This window comes from Megalopta genalis, chromosome 19 (genome assembly GCF_051020955.1).
Source record: "Megalopta genalis isolate 19385.01 chromosome 19, iyMegGena1_principal, whole genome shotgun sequence".
Lineage (NCBI taxonomy): Eukaryota > Metazoa > Arthropoda > Insecta > Hymenoptera > Halictidae > Megalopta > Megalopta genalis.
The window spans coordinates 4,497,991-4,515,742 of NC_135031.1; positions in this window are offsets into that span (position 1 = coordinate 4,497,991).

The following is a 17,752-nucleotide window of genomic DNA, read 5'->3' on the forward strand; positions in this document are numbered from 1 at the left end:
ATGGGTTTATACGTATTTCATACCTGACCGAACCTATGCATTCTTAATGTTCAATACTACAAACTCTTTGTAATGTCAGAAATGTGAGACTGTTCTTCAATTGGGCACAAGAATCTGTTATTTATTGCAGTTGATGTATAAGAAATCGATCAATAAGATAGTATTTTCATTGTTTAGTGCCTAATCCATATGTGGTAACATTTATGTTTTTTATATCTTTAATTCTTAAAATGTCAAATGTAGAATTTAATTATTCATACAATGGAAGACTGAAGACTTTGATATAGGATTTACAGTTCTGAGGAGAATATAGGACTTTTAATGCTCTTCGCCTACAAAGAATTAGTGGTTGTTCAATATTTCAAAATTCTTGTAATATTTGAAATACAGTATTGTTCTTAAAATGAAGATGAATATAAAACTGAAAATTACAATCTTCCGTTTGTTAGATTGACGCACGAGACATTCGAAAACCAAAATGAAATTCCATACTTGATACTGTTTCTGTTGTTTCAATAATAATTCGATATTCAATATTATTCATAAAGTTACATGTACCCTTGCTTCCAGTAATACATTGAAAAATCCCACAAAACAAAAGTAATTTAATTAACCCATAAGCGCTGAATAACGAATCAATCAATGTCAAGAAATATTTTCTTTTGGAAAATTAATTAGTAAATATTAATATGATATATTTTTCATATACTCGTTCAATATTATATCTTCGAATTAACTTTTATCTACTTCTGGAAATATTTCAACAGTCTACCGACTCATTGCTTGATTTTTGCATTGAATTTATCCATGATGTATACAAAATGGCTGCCTCGCAAATGGATAAATTAAACTAAAACTGCAGGGTGAGATAGTCATTACAATGATTCCTTTCTTAACTCCTTTAGATCTTGTAAATTTCGACGTAATTTTGTTTATGTAATTAAGAACGTTAAGATAACAATCAACGTATTAAATTGAAGTGAAATATGTACTACCCCTGGCAAAAAGTATTCGACCACCTTTTAAAACGCAATAACTTTTTTCAAACTGGTCTAATTGATTTGAATCTTTTTTTAAATATTAAAGGAACTAGTTTACGGTACAATGAGTAGCATACTCTTTTAAATTCTGCTATTACATAAAATGACAACAAAACATTAAAAAAGAACTCATTTTTTAACTTTTTATCTGTACCTGGAACGAAAATTTAAATAATGCGTTTGGTGCATCTCGGTAATTTATATGCAAACTGAAAATTTCATTTTTCACGATCTTCAATTGTTTGTAGCTCATAACAACGTGAGCCATTTTCGATAAAATTCCAAGTAATAGCAAAATTATCGAGAAGTATTTTAGTCATTGTACAGTAAACTAGTACCTTCATCATTTAAAAGAAGTTCAAATAATTTGGTTGAGATTTGAAAAAGTTATTGCATTTTAAAAGGTGGATGTTATATCTTTTGCAATACCCATGAGAATTTTCTATTTGATACAATCGGTGTATAAGACGTTCAAAACCAAAAATGTGTACTTTGTCTCGCTACTGTCCTCTTCGTGCATGCTATGGGTGCTATGGGAAGGAAAATATCCAGATAAAGGCCGGATAAAGTGAAAGCCGGTGACGTTATGATCGACCTTTGTTCTCCTTTATGTAACTGATAAACTGTTAAGGCCCGACGGCATGCTCGGCGACGTTTTCCGCCGGCCGTGCAAATAAGTCGACGGCCAACGAAAAATAGAGTCATATTTCTGGGGGCAGCTGCGCCTGCACCGTCTCCACGGAGATTCTAATAAGAACCGCATAAAGCTTAGAAATTAATGTCTTCCACCTATCTCCACCCCCCTCACGGTTTCTTACGGCGCGCCTTTCGCTGCGTTTTATCGCGCCACGGGACACACAGAAGTTCTTTCTCTCCTCGCTGCCTCCATTCGTTCCCTTTTCTTTCCTTCTCCTCGACTCGACGTCCACCCCCCCCCCCCCCGTTTGTTTGAGAAACCACCTGGACTGACATAATCGGCCCCCGGTGATTTACGAACAGGGAATATCGCGTGTTAACTGCTTCCTCTTTGTCTGTCGCGTTAAATCTGTCCACGGTGAACCGTAATTCTTCGATCTTCTCTCTGGGACATCTTATAATCCTGTTTTTATTTCTACGAGGGGTGGCTTTACGCGAGAAAATAAATCGGCGTGCTCTGGGGATGCGATCTTTTTGATCTAATGAATTTGGGTAATTATGGAGTTTGAGAACGTCCGTAATTATCAGAGGATTGTTTGTGTTTATAAAATTATAAAGACAGTGCTGTTAGAGTATTTTTAACTTACTAATACTGTTGGGGAGGAAAATAAATTTTCATTTGACTCCTCTTTGTCGCAATCGAGGTACAGATATTTTTATTTTATGTAAAGATCCGTAGTCTAATAACGATTAAATGGAATGTGCATGATTAAATGAAATATGTTTGATAAAATGAAGTATGTATGATTAAATGAAATATGTATAATTAAATGAAGTATGTACGATTAAATGAAATATGTAGATTAAGTGAAATATATACAGTTGCTCGATTCCTATTTCATTTGTATTTTTCTTCGGAACGGTGGTCTAACGCGAAAAATTAAATCGACGAACTATAGTAAGAACAGTAAAACATTCTATACTTTGTTGATCAAATTCCAGGAGAGAATGTTTTCATTTATTTGTAGAATTCATGGAATTAGTGACTTCTTTCTTGTTGTCCCGAAATTTATTTGTTATAGTTTGTTCATTTTTAAGTTGAGAAGCTCTCAAAATTACAGACTTCTTTTTCGTTGTCACGAAATAAATTTAGAGAATTTGTTTAATTTTAAAACGTGTAAGATAATTGTATTTATTGTTTCCGATGAACATCGCAAGCGGTCCACGTAGCGAACACGATCGGAGACAGTTTTTTGGCTATAGCGCTCGAGGTAGAAAGCCTTTGTCCTCGTGTAGATAGGCCCTCGCGGATAATAGGACGTAAAAATACGGGGTCGGACGCAGTAATAAAATGAGCACAAAAGATTATTTACGCTCGGTGCGCTTACATCCAATAAAGAACAAGCATTCGACGACGTCACCGGTACCGAGGATCCAATATGTTCCCCTGTATCGGATACAAGTGCAATGGGCACGAATACAAATAGTTCCGAGGCGCTGCGAATGCCTGGCCTTTAAACTCTGCCCGGGAAAATTGATATTCTTGCTTACGTTCGGTGCATTCACCTTAAAATGTAATAAACCTTATCTGCATCGCGTACGGCGCACAGTATGGCGGATTTATCGGGGCGGGGGCGATGGTGGCACGAGAACCAACGACACTCGATCGTTCATGGAAACTCTGCTCATGAACCGTGGAAAATATACCGCGAAAAATAGCCGGCAAGAAAACCCGAGCAATTCGTTTCAATTAATTTCCAACAATTGCAGAACGTAAGCGGCGAGATTACGCGCAAATCTCGGGTCAAATTGCATTGTTGCAACGGCCACGAGATTGCATTCTTTTATGATAAAGCGCTACCGCCTCAGGGAAACTTGGAATATTGAAATATGCACTCGGTTAAAACATAACAATTTCTAAGTTCGTAGAAACTTTAACGAGCTTCTACTTTTTACACTCTCATAATAATTCATTTAATTCAGAATCGAAGAACTTTATTAATAAATTATACGTTATATAGGGCAATGGACGCCGGTTACTGTAGACTAACCAATTGCTGTGCCTTTCGTTTGTTTTCGGGCATAATTAGCTTTACATTTATCAATTAAGAGATATTAAATTATGTATTAAAAAATGAACAAAATAAAATACATTTTTTTATTGAAAAATAATGAGCGAATGAGAACACAGTATGTCTTATTCGATAAATAGAACGTTAATTAAGCACTAAAACAAACCAAAGGTTACTCTTGATTTTACAATTTTATTCGTATTTGCAATACGGAGCAAACGTACCGTTGAAGATCATTTAATTAACTTTGTATCTCTTTTTATCAAATTAGTTTCACATACTTCTGCAAACAAAAATCGTTCTCCATTTTCCATCATATGACGTAGCATACCCTAACTCTTTAAAAAAAAAAGTATGACGTACAGTTTCCTTGAAAACAAATTTCCCAAGATTATCACAGTTTCAATCTGTTGCATGAATTTCGCATAAAAAACAGCCAACGTCCGATACAATTCTATTAGCGCTTCACCGACCGACAATTACTTGATAATCCTTTCAGGATAGAAGACTAACAATCGAAACGTGAAACAATGTACCTTCAAAATTAAAATGGAAAGCTACAGCACACAGTGTTTTCTAAAAAGATGTCTAAAAATTGCATCGCTCTCAGCGTATTACAAGAGATTACCGCCCCCCCCCGCCCCTCCTGGTTTCAGTTGGTACGAAGTGGTTCATAAGAATTCGTTTGCATAAAGATCGGCGAAGTGTCTACTATCTACAGATGTCGAGTTGTTCGACAGACTAGTTCTCATACTCGTTTCCTACTGGCCATTCGGTGGTTGGCTTTAAACCATCTGATAAAAGAACTCGGCGAATGGGAACAAGAAGAGAGACTGCCATTGAGCGTTCCGATACTGCTCGACGTTGCCGCGGAATTAACGAACTTGTTAACAAGGAACCGGTATATATAAGAGGACGAGCACAGATATTTACACCGGGAGGAGACACAGCCGGTAAGGGTCGAGCGTTAACCATAAACGAGCCCGCGAGTGAATATAAGTGCGCTAAAGGATAGATTTATTCCAACAACCGTTAGCGGATTCGTACGAAGATAGAACAAAGGGAGCCGTGGAGCAAAATGGAGAGATACTGGGATCTTTTGTAACCGTGGAAGAACGACGGGGGTGGGAGAGGGAGGGGGGTAGACCGAATCTAAGAGCGCTTTTAAATCAGCGTAGCCCAACGTATTGCTTGCGGCGTTCACCTGTGGTAATGGCTGCATAAACTGCCGACTCCGGTTCCCGTCGCTCCTTTTTCCATCCCGCCAAGAGTTATTTGGTCGTACGCCATTCTCCCTCCCCCTCGCTCTGCCGCCACCATTCTTTCCACCCTGCGGTACCACTCGTGTTTTAATTTATTCGCGACCATTTATTCAACGAACGTCGAATATGTCTGACCGCGAGCCGCAACTTTTGAATAAATAGCCTGTTTGCGTTGATTTCGATTAACAGTACCATCTCGTAGCTGCATGAATAATTACGAACCATGATGTTCTCAAATAGCCCTTACTCGTTATTCGGAAACTGCGTCGAGCAGCATCTTTCCTTTCTAACAGACAATAGATTATAGAAACATTTTATTCAGGTTGAAGCAACTAAGGAATATTTCAGATTTGTTTCGATTTCAATGGTTATTGTCAACAATAGTTTTTAATTTTATTTATGCAGGTATCTAAATGTATTACTTAAAAGTAGTGTACAAATAAACATACCTCGAACAGAAAAATAATAATATTTGTAGCATTTTTGCAAACAAAAATCTTAAACTCTAAAAATCCTCTAATACCATAAACGTCGTACGGTTAAGCTATTAATAATGAAAGATATTCGTTTATACGTATTGTTGTTAGAGGCTGCTTATTTTATGCATTTATGATACAAATGAACAAATGAAATACAAAACTATTGAGACATTAGATGACTCTATGCACATTGTTACATTATTTTCAACCTATCAGAATCTTTAAAAGAAAAAAAAGATTTTCAACTATAATCGATGTTCTTTAGAATTAATTTATAAAATTTTTATTTTGAATAAAGATTCATAATCTAGTTTTTAGGGATTAGAAAGAAGAAACGGCAAGTGCATGCATGGCATTGCAACTTAAGGCATTAGAGCATGATACACTGAGAGATATAGTACGCGATTCCTTTAAAATTTTGTACAGTTGTTGAATTCAGAATATATACTTCAAGACAACAATTCTATAACATTAAAAATGCCTTAAATTATATTTAGATCATTAACAGTAGCGACAAACTGAAATCTGTTCCTGTTGTTATGGTTTCTATACCGTTCCTTTTTCTCTTCTATATTTGATAATAGAAATACAAATAGATAAACAAACGACGATATTCCTCGCTGACAACAGAATCACGATCGAACTTGCAGAAATATACGGCAACAAATTCTGATCTTTTTAAAGAACCATTGAGCATTAACAGGAAGTTGCTCATTGTTTCATCAAATTTACAGGTTTGAATGTCGAAATTTATATAAACAATGAGCGCACGCCACTGTAAATCGATGAACACGATGAAGCAATTAATGCAGCTTTATTACGAACAGTGTTAATATTTTGTGAGGATAGAATTTGGAGTTTTAACAGTGGCACAGTTTATCGTCGATTGAACGCGTGTGCGCGGATGGCTGAATAGTCAACGATGCTTGTTACGCGCTTTATTCGAAATCAATAACAATTCGTTACTCAAAACGGTAATTAGTTTGAATATTGTTAAGCTACGTACGCGGGAGTGTTGCACAAAGAATTATCGGACACGGTTATTAATTGACCGCTCGAGGCTTGTATATGTGGAAATATCGTTGTAAAGACTAACTATTTGCGAGTAATAAATTTCGACGAACCGAAGTACCGATTTAATAAAGAGCTTCTATTGTTATCGCGCTTGTGATCGATTTATGCGAGCATTACCACTAGCCGGCACCTGTTTTTCAGTGATAATCGATCGTTGGATCGATTTGTTAAACGGCCGTAATCTTCAAGTTAATACTTATTTAAATATGATGTTATCAAAGATTAGTGTGTGTTCTCATTTTATATTTCCTGAATAGGAATCAAAATTTCTGTAAAATGTCGCAAGGTTATTAAATTGGACGGAGTAATTTCAGAAACTGTGGCTCTGCATACATAATTTGGATAATGATCTATATGTGCGAAATCACGTCATACTAAAAGAAAAGTAACGCCTCGATAAATTGACAATTATTCTTCCCTCGAGTAAAATAGTTAAGAATTTGACAGATTGGTTGTTTAACAGATTGGTGCATAACTTCTACAGCTTAGGTTTGTTTTTTCAAATTCGACATTTCACACTGTCAAATTGAACAAGACGTCCACGTTTCATATATCTTTCTGTTTAACTTCAGCCAAGATATTAAAACAACAGAATCTATCAAAAACAATTTTGCCATCGATCAAAATATACGTCTTCGTAACAAGAAAACTTAGGATTATTCGTAACTTTATTTATCAATTTTTCTCGACGAATTTTCTAAGCTACACCAAAGGTACTATGTTTCTTCTACAAGCCTTAATGGAACGTGTAAAATTGCGTACGAAGCACGATCATGAGAACTCTTCTTCTATCAGCCCAATAGGAAAGCCGATACGCTGGCTGCGTAGAGAATTTTATGGATACCGGCCACGGCAGCCGATGCGTTAATTATGACAGCGAACACCGCAAACAAATGTTTCAGGACGAGGCGAACGTATGGGAATGGGAGAAACCTTGATCTCCCGGTGCACGGCGTCTGGTGTAATGGCGAAACTCGAACGCAGCATCGGAAAGATCCTGCTTGCACGAATTAACCATTATAAGTACCAGCGGAGCGGGCCAGGATATCGGATCATTTGTAAAGCAGTAACGCCCGATAAATCTCCACCCTTTCATTACTATAAATTCCCGGGCGTTGCGGATTTTTGCTCCTCCGCAATGGACCGGTCGGACGGCCGGCAATAAATGTTATATAGGTATATAAAATTCAGGCTGCATCCGCGCGGCTGTGTTGTATATAATCACAATTAGCGTCCTATTAGGCACCGAATGTGCCTCCTTATTTATGCCCTGCATTAACATACCTACCTCTATGTAAACTTATATCATTTCCATCATCCCCCGCCGCCCTACCCCCGTAAAACCCGTACCTGCCGCTTTCACATTCGTCCTTCGCTCCGTTCGAACCCGAAACGACGCGAGACAACGGCTCTCTCCTTCTCGTTCGCCCGACCAACGATTTACGATTATTTACACTTACACCTGACCGAATACTAAATAGCAAGTGTTCATACTCCTGTTTGTAACTGCCGTTCCGTACCGCGAACACTTTGTTCGCGAAGAATAAACCTCGCCGGGAATATACGATCTGCTACGTGCATGGTTTTGACGATTTCAATGATGTTAGGTGTATTGAGATCGTCGCGTATCGGCTCTCTTTGACGTGTCTTCGAACAGAATGGTTGGAAATGAATTTCGTTCCTCTTATTGGTTTCTCTAATTTCTTTTTTAATTTAATGTATTGAGTGTCGCATCTGCTTAATAGTAATTAGCAACCACTTGTGGGATAACATTTGTAGGATTACATGTAATGTAATTAATATATGCAATAGTTTTGCATTACATTTTTACGTTATTTTCTCAATCTAGGCTTCTTAAGTTACTATATAATTTCGCTAAACAATTTGCTAACCAACAATTTGTTTCTTCCAAGTATGACATAACTTTTGCTGTTTAGTTATAGTTGTCCAAACATTCTTTGATAGTTTTGAACATTTTTGCTTGTTTTCTGATATTGTTGTACTCTGGACATTCTATTAAGATGTGCATAACTGTGAGCTCAGTGTTACAGTTGTTACAAAGTGATTTACCTGTTTTAGAGAGTGTGTACTGATAGGTTATTTTAGTATGCACAATTTTTAGTCGAGATAGTGCAATTTGCTTCCTTCTTGTTAAATACACTGCGACGTTGGTAGAGAATATTCTTTCTCCGAGTTTATGTAGGAGAGAGTGATTTGATTGTATCCTTCCGTGGTTCCACTTATGCCAAATATTTTTTATTAAAAATTTCTGAGCATCCTTTTCGATATGCCTTAAATCGACGTTTATCTCGTTATTATTTCCTAGAATTTCAATATTGTGTTCACTTTCGCAGTCCTCTAAATTGTTCGCTAGAAAGTTATAATTCATTAGATCGTCTCAAACTGTTCCATTCAATTTATTTCACTGTAAAAGAAGAATGAATGGATCATGAAATTGTGTGTGACTTGTGTAAAACCATCGTATCACTCGTATGTATAAGTACGTTTTCGTTTAGCTATATATTTATTACTTATAAGTATAGCGCATAATAGTCATTACGTTATAATAAATTATTAAATAATATTAATAAATAAATAAAATATAAATAATAATAATAAAAAAATAATAATATAATTAATAATAATATTAAATTATTAGCGTTGTTTAATAATGATATAATATTTATTGCTGAATATTATTTATGTTACCAAGAATCACATCACGGTTATAGGACAGCATAATAAATCTATAAAAGAAACTGCATCGAACGAGTATCTACATGAAAATGCATACATAAACGTCCAGATATTAAAGAAACGAGGTTTTATACGGAGAACATGTTTCGAGTGCAAGAAAGTGTCAAAAGTGATATCCCCAATTTCTAAATTGAGTTTCTTACTTGTTACGGTAAACCAAGACCAAGATTGGACAATGGATAAACTATTGGATAAAAATTGATGCTAATGAGCTAGTCTTGATTGCAGCGGGGAGAGGCGGGTGATATCGATTAACGATAGAATCGGGGAACGCAGTCAAAGCCGCAACCAAGATTGAGGAGAATGTCGCGGATTCAGCGCGGTATGACGGCTACGTCTGTAATCAATTGTACGCATAGTCGCGGGCATCGGTTTACCCTAGCATTTCGTAATATTCGCGTCTGTCCCCCGTTCCGCGGTACCTGCGTACGTGTACGTGTGCGTGCGCGTGCCCGTGTATGCGCAGCATGCGAAAAATTAATTCCATTCATGATTTGCATATACACCCTGTTAGCAGTGCCTGTCCCTTAACGAAGTACGCGAACGGTGCCGTGCTCTACGACGGCGCCGGTCTAGATTAAAAAGCGAATATCACTTTTCGCTGTTTACTGGAATCCTGTTATTACCTTCCGGACTCGGCACTGCGCTGCACTGCACTGATCGGCTGCTCTCGAAATACCGGACGTCCTCTGCCCATGCAAAACATCGTAATCAGTACGAGAATCTGTGTAATTGGTACTGACGCGACGATCTCGATCTTCCGCCGAGTCTCCCGATCGCGATTATGCTCGCGCGGAGACCAAATTGAGCGCGTCGACCGTGTGGAAACATGGACCACTTATTTCGTTATCTTCTATGTCACGGCCTGCGAAAAGATGCTTGACTCTTTTCTTGCAGGGATAGAAAAGATTTTAGTGACGACTGTTACGTAAAGCAGCGTTGAGCATCAATCGATTAATATAATTTTTAATATTATTACATGATTGATGAAAACGATTGAAGGCATCGATCGTCGAAAAGTCGACGATGGAATAATCGATTGATGAAATTAATCATCGATTGATGAAATTAATCGTCGATTGAACAATAGATTGTTGAAATTAATCGTCGATTGAAGGAGACAATTAATAATTGTTGACTTTTCAATGGAATTATAAGGATATTTTAATATAATTCCGTTAAGAATTGCCTTTAGTATCTTCGATACTTTATTACATTTTTGTGCAGGGGCGGGGGATTCCTACTTGATTCATTAATCGTGACTCGCAATTGAAAGAAATTTAATCTTTAATTGTAATAAACGATTAATATTAAGATTTCGAAAGAAATTTATTGTGATAACAGACTTTCTATCCAATGTATGTCCTTGGTGAATACGAATTCAATGTTATTAGTAGCATTACTTAGTTATGACCTGTAAAGGTGCAATAGTATTTTAATCACTGTTTCAGTTTCAGCTTAGAAAGCTGCAACAATATTGATAATGTTGTGCGTATACTTCTTTTATTCGTATTCTATGTATATCTAAAAAATTCCGGTTTTATCGCGAATTGTGTACGGAGAGGATAACAAAATTCGCTTGTTGTTTTCGCTGCCGAATTGAATTGTTTTCAGTCGGTGGCCGTTTTTTGTTGTGAATATAAAAGCTGGGGCCTTTGAACCGCATGTCCTACGATGTATAAATAATTCAATGTCTCGGAGGACGGTTTATTTGTAAACGATCAATAGGAACTCGCGCTTGGAAACGATTTTTCGTATCGTGTCCGATGGTTCTCTTCTTGAGCACCATTTGTCCGCAGCCGGACGTATTACGCACGATTATGATGATTATTTTCTTGAATGTATAGCTGGCGGTGGCCGGGCCATGTTATTAATACGAAGGAAAGCAGGGACACCCTGCTGAGGTCCTCACGATATACCATAGCAAGGCCCTGACCTCGGGCCCTCACCATCGCCAGGGTCCAGGGAATGGCTCTTGGGGCCCTATGCACCGCGTCACATACGATCAGGGACGTTGGTTGCTTTTCATTGTTTCTTCACGACTCGATTTCGCAAACTTCCTGCCAACTTTCGATGGAATACCACGTTCGAGACGCAATGCTTTAAATTGTGCTGTTGAAGTCAAGAAGGCTTCGATATAGTCTGACTTTTTTTAAAGGAAATACCTAATCAGAATCTAATTTCCTCTGACGTGTAGCAAATTCTTTTCGATTGTCCCTCAACTTGTAAACAAAAGTGCACAATTTGGGAAGAGAAAATACGATTATTCGAGCCTCGCGGCTCGTTTTTACAACGACTATAAAAACGAGCCGCGAGGCTCGAATAATCGTATTTTCTCTTCTCAAATTGTTCATTTTTTATTACAAGCTGAGAGATAATTGGAGAGAATCTGCTGTAATCTTATCTATTCTTATCTCTTCTCTCTAAATTTCGTAGTTGTATCTTCCAAATTGATGAATTTACAGTGTGTTTTGAACGACAATATTGGTCAACAAACTCTTATCTTTTTAAATATTTATTAAAGCCATACAAAAATCAGTCTGAATGCACATAATATTAGATACCCATGTAAACTATGATTAAGACGAAATAATAATGGAAAGTGCAGAAGTTGTAAAGACCATTTTGTTAGAATTTATTGAATGATTTATTGGTTCAATACGATTACATATGAACAGTGTATTCATGGTTTTGCCAATGTTCTACTATTTCCTACGATTTTACTTATTTCATTGCATCGTTTGCTTAAAAGCGATTCCGATTTCGCATTATACACATCGGAAACGAAATAAACTTTTAGACAAAAGAGCGAAACAACTTTTCGATTCGAACAACTTTTAATGAAGTTAACGCCGATTGAACAGCTTGTTCTTCTTCAATGTTTCTGTCTGTCGTTTTTCCTCAACTTGTATTTAATTGTCGCCGCAGTTCATTCTCACACTACGAACACTTCGTTCTAACGCTTGAATCTAATTCATCCCACGATTTCTATTTAAACCTGTCCTAACCCGACGTTTATCAGTTACAAATAGCTCAGACTTTTTGTGCTTACTTCTGTTTCACTTGACTCATAATAACTTTGCAAACCTCGTTATTGCTTGCGCTGTTCCGTGTCATCATCTAACAAGCTAATAAAGGCACATTTTGACGGTTTTAAGGTAGTGCACCTAATAAAACGATGTACAAGGTGCATTTCCGTTCTAATATTATTCGAAAAGATGAAAAGTAAGAAGTTGCACTGAAAGCGAAGCCAGAATCTGCGTGTCCTCTGTCGACTTCCTCGCAGCCAGATGAACTAACAATTCTTAAATCCAAACGGCACATCTAAAGAACACCTAAGTGAATTTTACAAGAGCACCGAATCAATTTCTACAGCTAATGAACGAGTCGCAGGAGTTGAGCCGCGTGGTACTCTTTCCTTGCGGCGTCTGGGAACGAGTCGGGAGGGCCCGTTCTCTCGACGTATAATATCCTACTGGTCAGAAGAATAGGTAACGCACTCGAGACTCCGAGTGCTATTGTTCTAAAAGCCGCTCTTGCCTGTTGGAGCTCGTCGGGCAAGGCGGCCGATGCGGGCAGGTCCTCGCTTTGCCCGTGTCTCTCACCCTTTCTGCATCTTCGCAACCCCGGCGCGGGGCCAGGCAAGTGTTGAAGCCTCGGAATCAAAGGAACAACCGTGAGAACACCCACTCAGCCGGCACAATGGAAAAATTCGTTGTTAATTTACCTCGGCGTCGCTCAGCGTATCGCGCTGGCCAAGCCGTATCGGTGCTGCACAATATTTGAAGGTTCACGAACGTGCCGGGCTCCCTTTCGAGGCTCTTGCATTTGAAGCTGTTGCATTCTCCGTGCACGTAGCCCCGCAATCGACATCGCGATACGACAGCCAATAACGTCTATCTTTTCATTCTTCCCCCCTGAGAACTTTTACGAGCGGATCCATGAATTGACTTCTCGTGAACCAACTTCACCGCGGATATATTCCGTCGCGACGTGACATTGCACTTCTAACTTAATCGATCGCGGATGCCTTCTTCGCTGCTGCTTTCATTTTGCGGAAAACTCTCTTGGTTGATGCATGATCCGCGGAACAGCAGAAAGATCTTCCACGTCCTCACGTGCAAAGGGTTCTGTCTGCGGCAAGTACAATTACAGTGGAACTTCGATTGTCCGTGCTAAGTTGAGTGAAATGATTGTTTGGATAATAATTACTTAGTTACTTAGTTGCTTAGTTGCTTAGTCGCTTAGTCGCTTAGTTGCTCAGTGGCTCAGTTGCTCAGTTGCTCAATTGCTCAATTGCTTAATTACTAAATTTCTCAGTTTCTCAGTTTCTCAGTTGCTCAATTTCTCAGTTTCTCAGTTGCTCAATTGCTCAATTGCTTAATTACTCAATTTCTCAGTTTCTCAGTTTCTCAGTTCCTCAGTTCCTCAGTTGTTCAGTTGCTCAGTTGCTCAGTTATTTAGTTACAGTGACGGATTTCATTTTTATTAATTTGTACAATAAATCATTTTCCGCATGAGTTGCTTCAGATTGAACTGATTACGTGCTATATACTAGTATTTGGACCGTAGAATGATATTGAAACACCCCGGATAATAGAGGTTCTACTGTACTGACAAAATACAGCATAACTCTATTTATGTTAATTCGGTGGAAGTCATGCAGTTCATATAACTAGACAATTCATACAAACAGGCAGTTCATATAACTAGACTATATCCATACAATAAGAGTTCACCTCCGCCACTAATTGTAACTTTGCATTTAAATAGCTCAAATTCACATTGAGCTAAGTGGATTCAATCAGTTTTGCTTGGTCCTCGGATTCTAGCAATAGCTCAGAGTCTATCATTTAATCGACTTTCATATAATTCGAGTCACATTCGGAACTAGTTCAGATAATTGGAGCGCAGCAAGAGTTCACAAACCGGACGTCGACAAAAATTGTCGTGAATTGGTCTCACTTCCTTCAGACGTAAGTATTATTTTAATGATCGCTAGAAAACTTGTTATTTCAATGTGCCGTTCTATCTTACTTGACATTATTTCGAAATAATTCATTTTTCAATAATTTTAAAGTAGAATCATTTTTGTCTTATGCAACTGGACCAGCTGTATTGGTGTTTAACTGGTTTGGCACACGCAGGCACTATCCAATCTGCGTCACACGCGCGCGAGACGGACATCACCTGTAGTTTACTCACAACAATACTCTGTCGCGTTTCAGTCGTCAAGCAAGGTATTACCAGGTCGGACAGTTCTATGGTAAATGGATAGAACGTGTAGCACCGATTGCTTGACCTGCAAGCCCGCAATGGATCTATTGAATTCGACGGTCATCAGGTTCTAATCGCGCTGATCCCCAGTCAAACTTCTTAATTAATTCACATTATTCCAAGGAGGAACCGTTTCCTATTATTATATAGTCATCCAATATGTTCTTTATTATTTAGATCAATCCCTTGATATACCATTTTCTTCGCAGTTACTGCAATTAGAAATTTTTCCATTGCAATAATTTCTTAGAAAAAAAAACAGAAAATTGATGCTTATTGTGTGCCTTTTACTTGAATGCTTAAATATTAGATTAAAATTCTATTCTAATTTTAAAGGACAGAATAACATTTGTACTCAATAAGTTATTACTAGAAATTTTCATAGCGAGTCAGGCTCGTCACAATATGGCAAGGGGTTAATGTTTGGGATACTTGACAATTTTATACTTTGTTTCATACTTTCTCATGTTTCTTCTTATATCAACTCGTTCTAGATGTCCTATTTATAGTATCTGTAGTCTGGATTGTTAGACTTTACTATGCTTAACTATACTTAACTCGTATTACTCAATAATACGTTATTACAAGATTACAACAAGATAAACTCAAATTAAACTATGTTAATTTCTATGTTTGCTTGCATTTTAAAAATCTCCACGTGTCATAAATGCATAAAGACCCGCAGTATAATTATAATAATTATAGGATAATCGAAGATCAAGTTTGTGATCATTGAATGGTTGCTTCGGAATAGTCATTTTATCCAATGCTAATACTTACGATTAACAACCGTATCTCACCTATTATAATTATAGAATATGTAAGCAAGGTGTATCAATACTTAAACATAACTGTAACTAAGAACTGCATCTTTCTTACGATAATTATAAAATAAATAAGATGCAGTTATTAGAATCACCCAACACTTTTGACTCTCTTTTTATAGTGAATGATAATAAATTTTTAATAATCATTGAACGCTAATTAAAATATTTCGAAGTCTTTTAGTAGTGTATCTTGTACAAGCATTTTCACCAAACATTGTTCTTTCCCTTTTGCACTTTTCTAATTATGATCGAATTATTAAACCAATATTATAGATACAAATTTAAACAAAAATCATCTTAGTCATTGTCTAGTAAACTAGTCCCTTTAGCGTCTGAAAAAATTTCAAGTCGTTTAGTCTAGTTTTAAAAAGGTTATACCGTTTCAAAGCGTGTGCATATATATCTGTATATGTGTACATATATATATGTGTACGTATATCTGTATCCCTGACTGTATATTATATTTTGCAATTGTCAATGTACGAACTTCCGGGACAACCTAATATGAAGAGAACGGTGGATTTTTTTCCCGAACGTGACGAGCAGGAAATTGGGGTTGTTTTCGCAAAAAAGTTCGAAGCGTAGCCGGGGCTCGAAAAAATTCATTTGTTTCCAGAATTGTCATGCATATTTTGCATTGTTCCGCGTTTTGCGCCGGCAAAGCAGGGCCGCGTTATTGACGTATTGCGGTAGCAAAACCGGTTCCCCGGCCGCTGCACTTCGGCCGGCCAGGTCACAAGTAAAATTATTCCCGTCATTAAACTGACGTCCCGGCGCCCTGGAGATGAGGGCGCAACGTTTACCGGTTTTATGGGCACTTGCATTTTACTGGTTTAATCTCTGCGTGCTCGGGAAGGCGCGCCGCTTACGCTACAGAGGATACGTATCTCTCGCCACCTACTTTTAGATTCTCCAATTCTTCTTATTTGTCTTTATCTTCTAAGGTCTTCATCGAGCTGTTCACTGTTCTAACCGACATATCTTCGTTGTTTCGTTAGCATTTACAATTTAATTAAAATCAATGACATCATCCACCGTTCTCCGACCTTAAAAAGAATCGAGATAGGGGATGGAGAATTAAGCAGTCTCCCTTGGAAAATCGTTGTACACGTTTTGAACTATGTGCAACGACTCGCGAAATTATTAAAAGTATCCAGAAGTAATATCGCTTCTTGATAGTTGCACAAATTATTTTAAAAATACGCATATGAGATCTCGTTACATTTAATTGCATTAACTAGGTGACAGCGTTTATTGAATCTAAAAGCAATCAACATTACTTGTGGTTGTCAATAATAACAACATTGATGGGTAGTTATTAATTTTAATGTACGCACGTTAATTAATTACGTTAATTTTAATTACGTATTAATTTTAAAAAATGTATTAGAAAATTGAATTAAATTAGCGTTGCAAAATGTAAAACAACTTGTGGAATGCATGACTAATAGAATTCAAGGGTCACTACACGAAATATTATATTAGAACTATTTGATGTTACATTAGGTGATTCGTCAAATTCAACCCCTATGTTTATTATTTGTTGATTATATACTTAAACATTTTTTTTAACATCTTTTTTTATTCTTTATCAAAGTAACAATTCAAATGACATGCTAAATTTGCATCTAAAGTCGTCAAGCATTACCTTATAATTAACTAACAATAATAATACAGGAGAACGCATTGAACAATCTAGTGAATTGGTGTACTTTCATCCTACACATTCCATGAGTTTCATTTGGAAATGATTGCCCTTCAATTATCCAACATTCAGCCATATAGGATTTTTCACATTCTTCTTACTAGAAGCCTATTATAGTAGGTTTCTTGCTGACTGTGCTGTACTTAATCCCTAATTGATATAATGATGTTCAGAAAAATGACTAAATACCAACATGAATGGTAGACGTCAGATAAAACCTGTGAAAAAATTGTACTAATTTATATCTAGATAAACACTCTATTTATACTTCATTTTCAGCTAGTGTATAACATAGTAACGACGGAGAACATTAAATTTCTACTATAAAATTAAATAAAGATACAATATTATGGTTATCTATGATCTCAGAATCGCAGTTAAGTGTTAAATGAAAATCTCGAAAGAAGTTTCATATTATTCTCATTAATTTGTAGAATTACAGTTACTATTGAACAATTTATTAAACAAATTGCTGATCTTACATTTTAGAAGAATTATTAGACAATTGTCAGTGAAAATTCAGTCAGCATCGGCTCTTTTTGAGACTGGATGCGCGAACGTCACGATAGCTTTAATTATGCACGAGCAATCTGCTCTGCTGTTATTCGAGACGCGAACGGAAA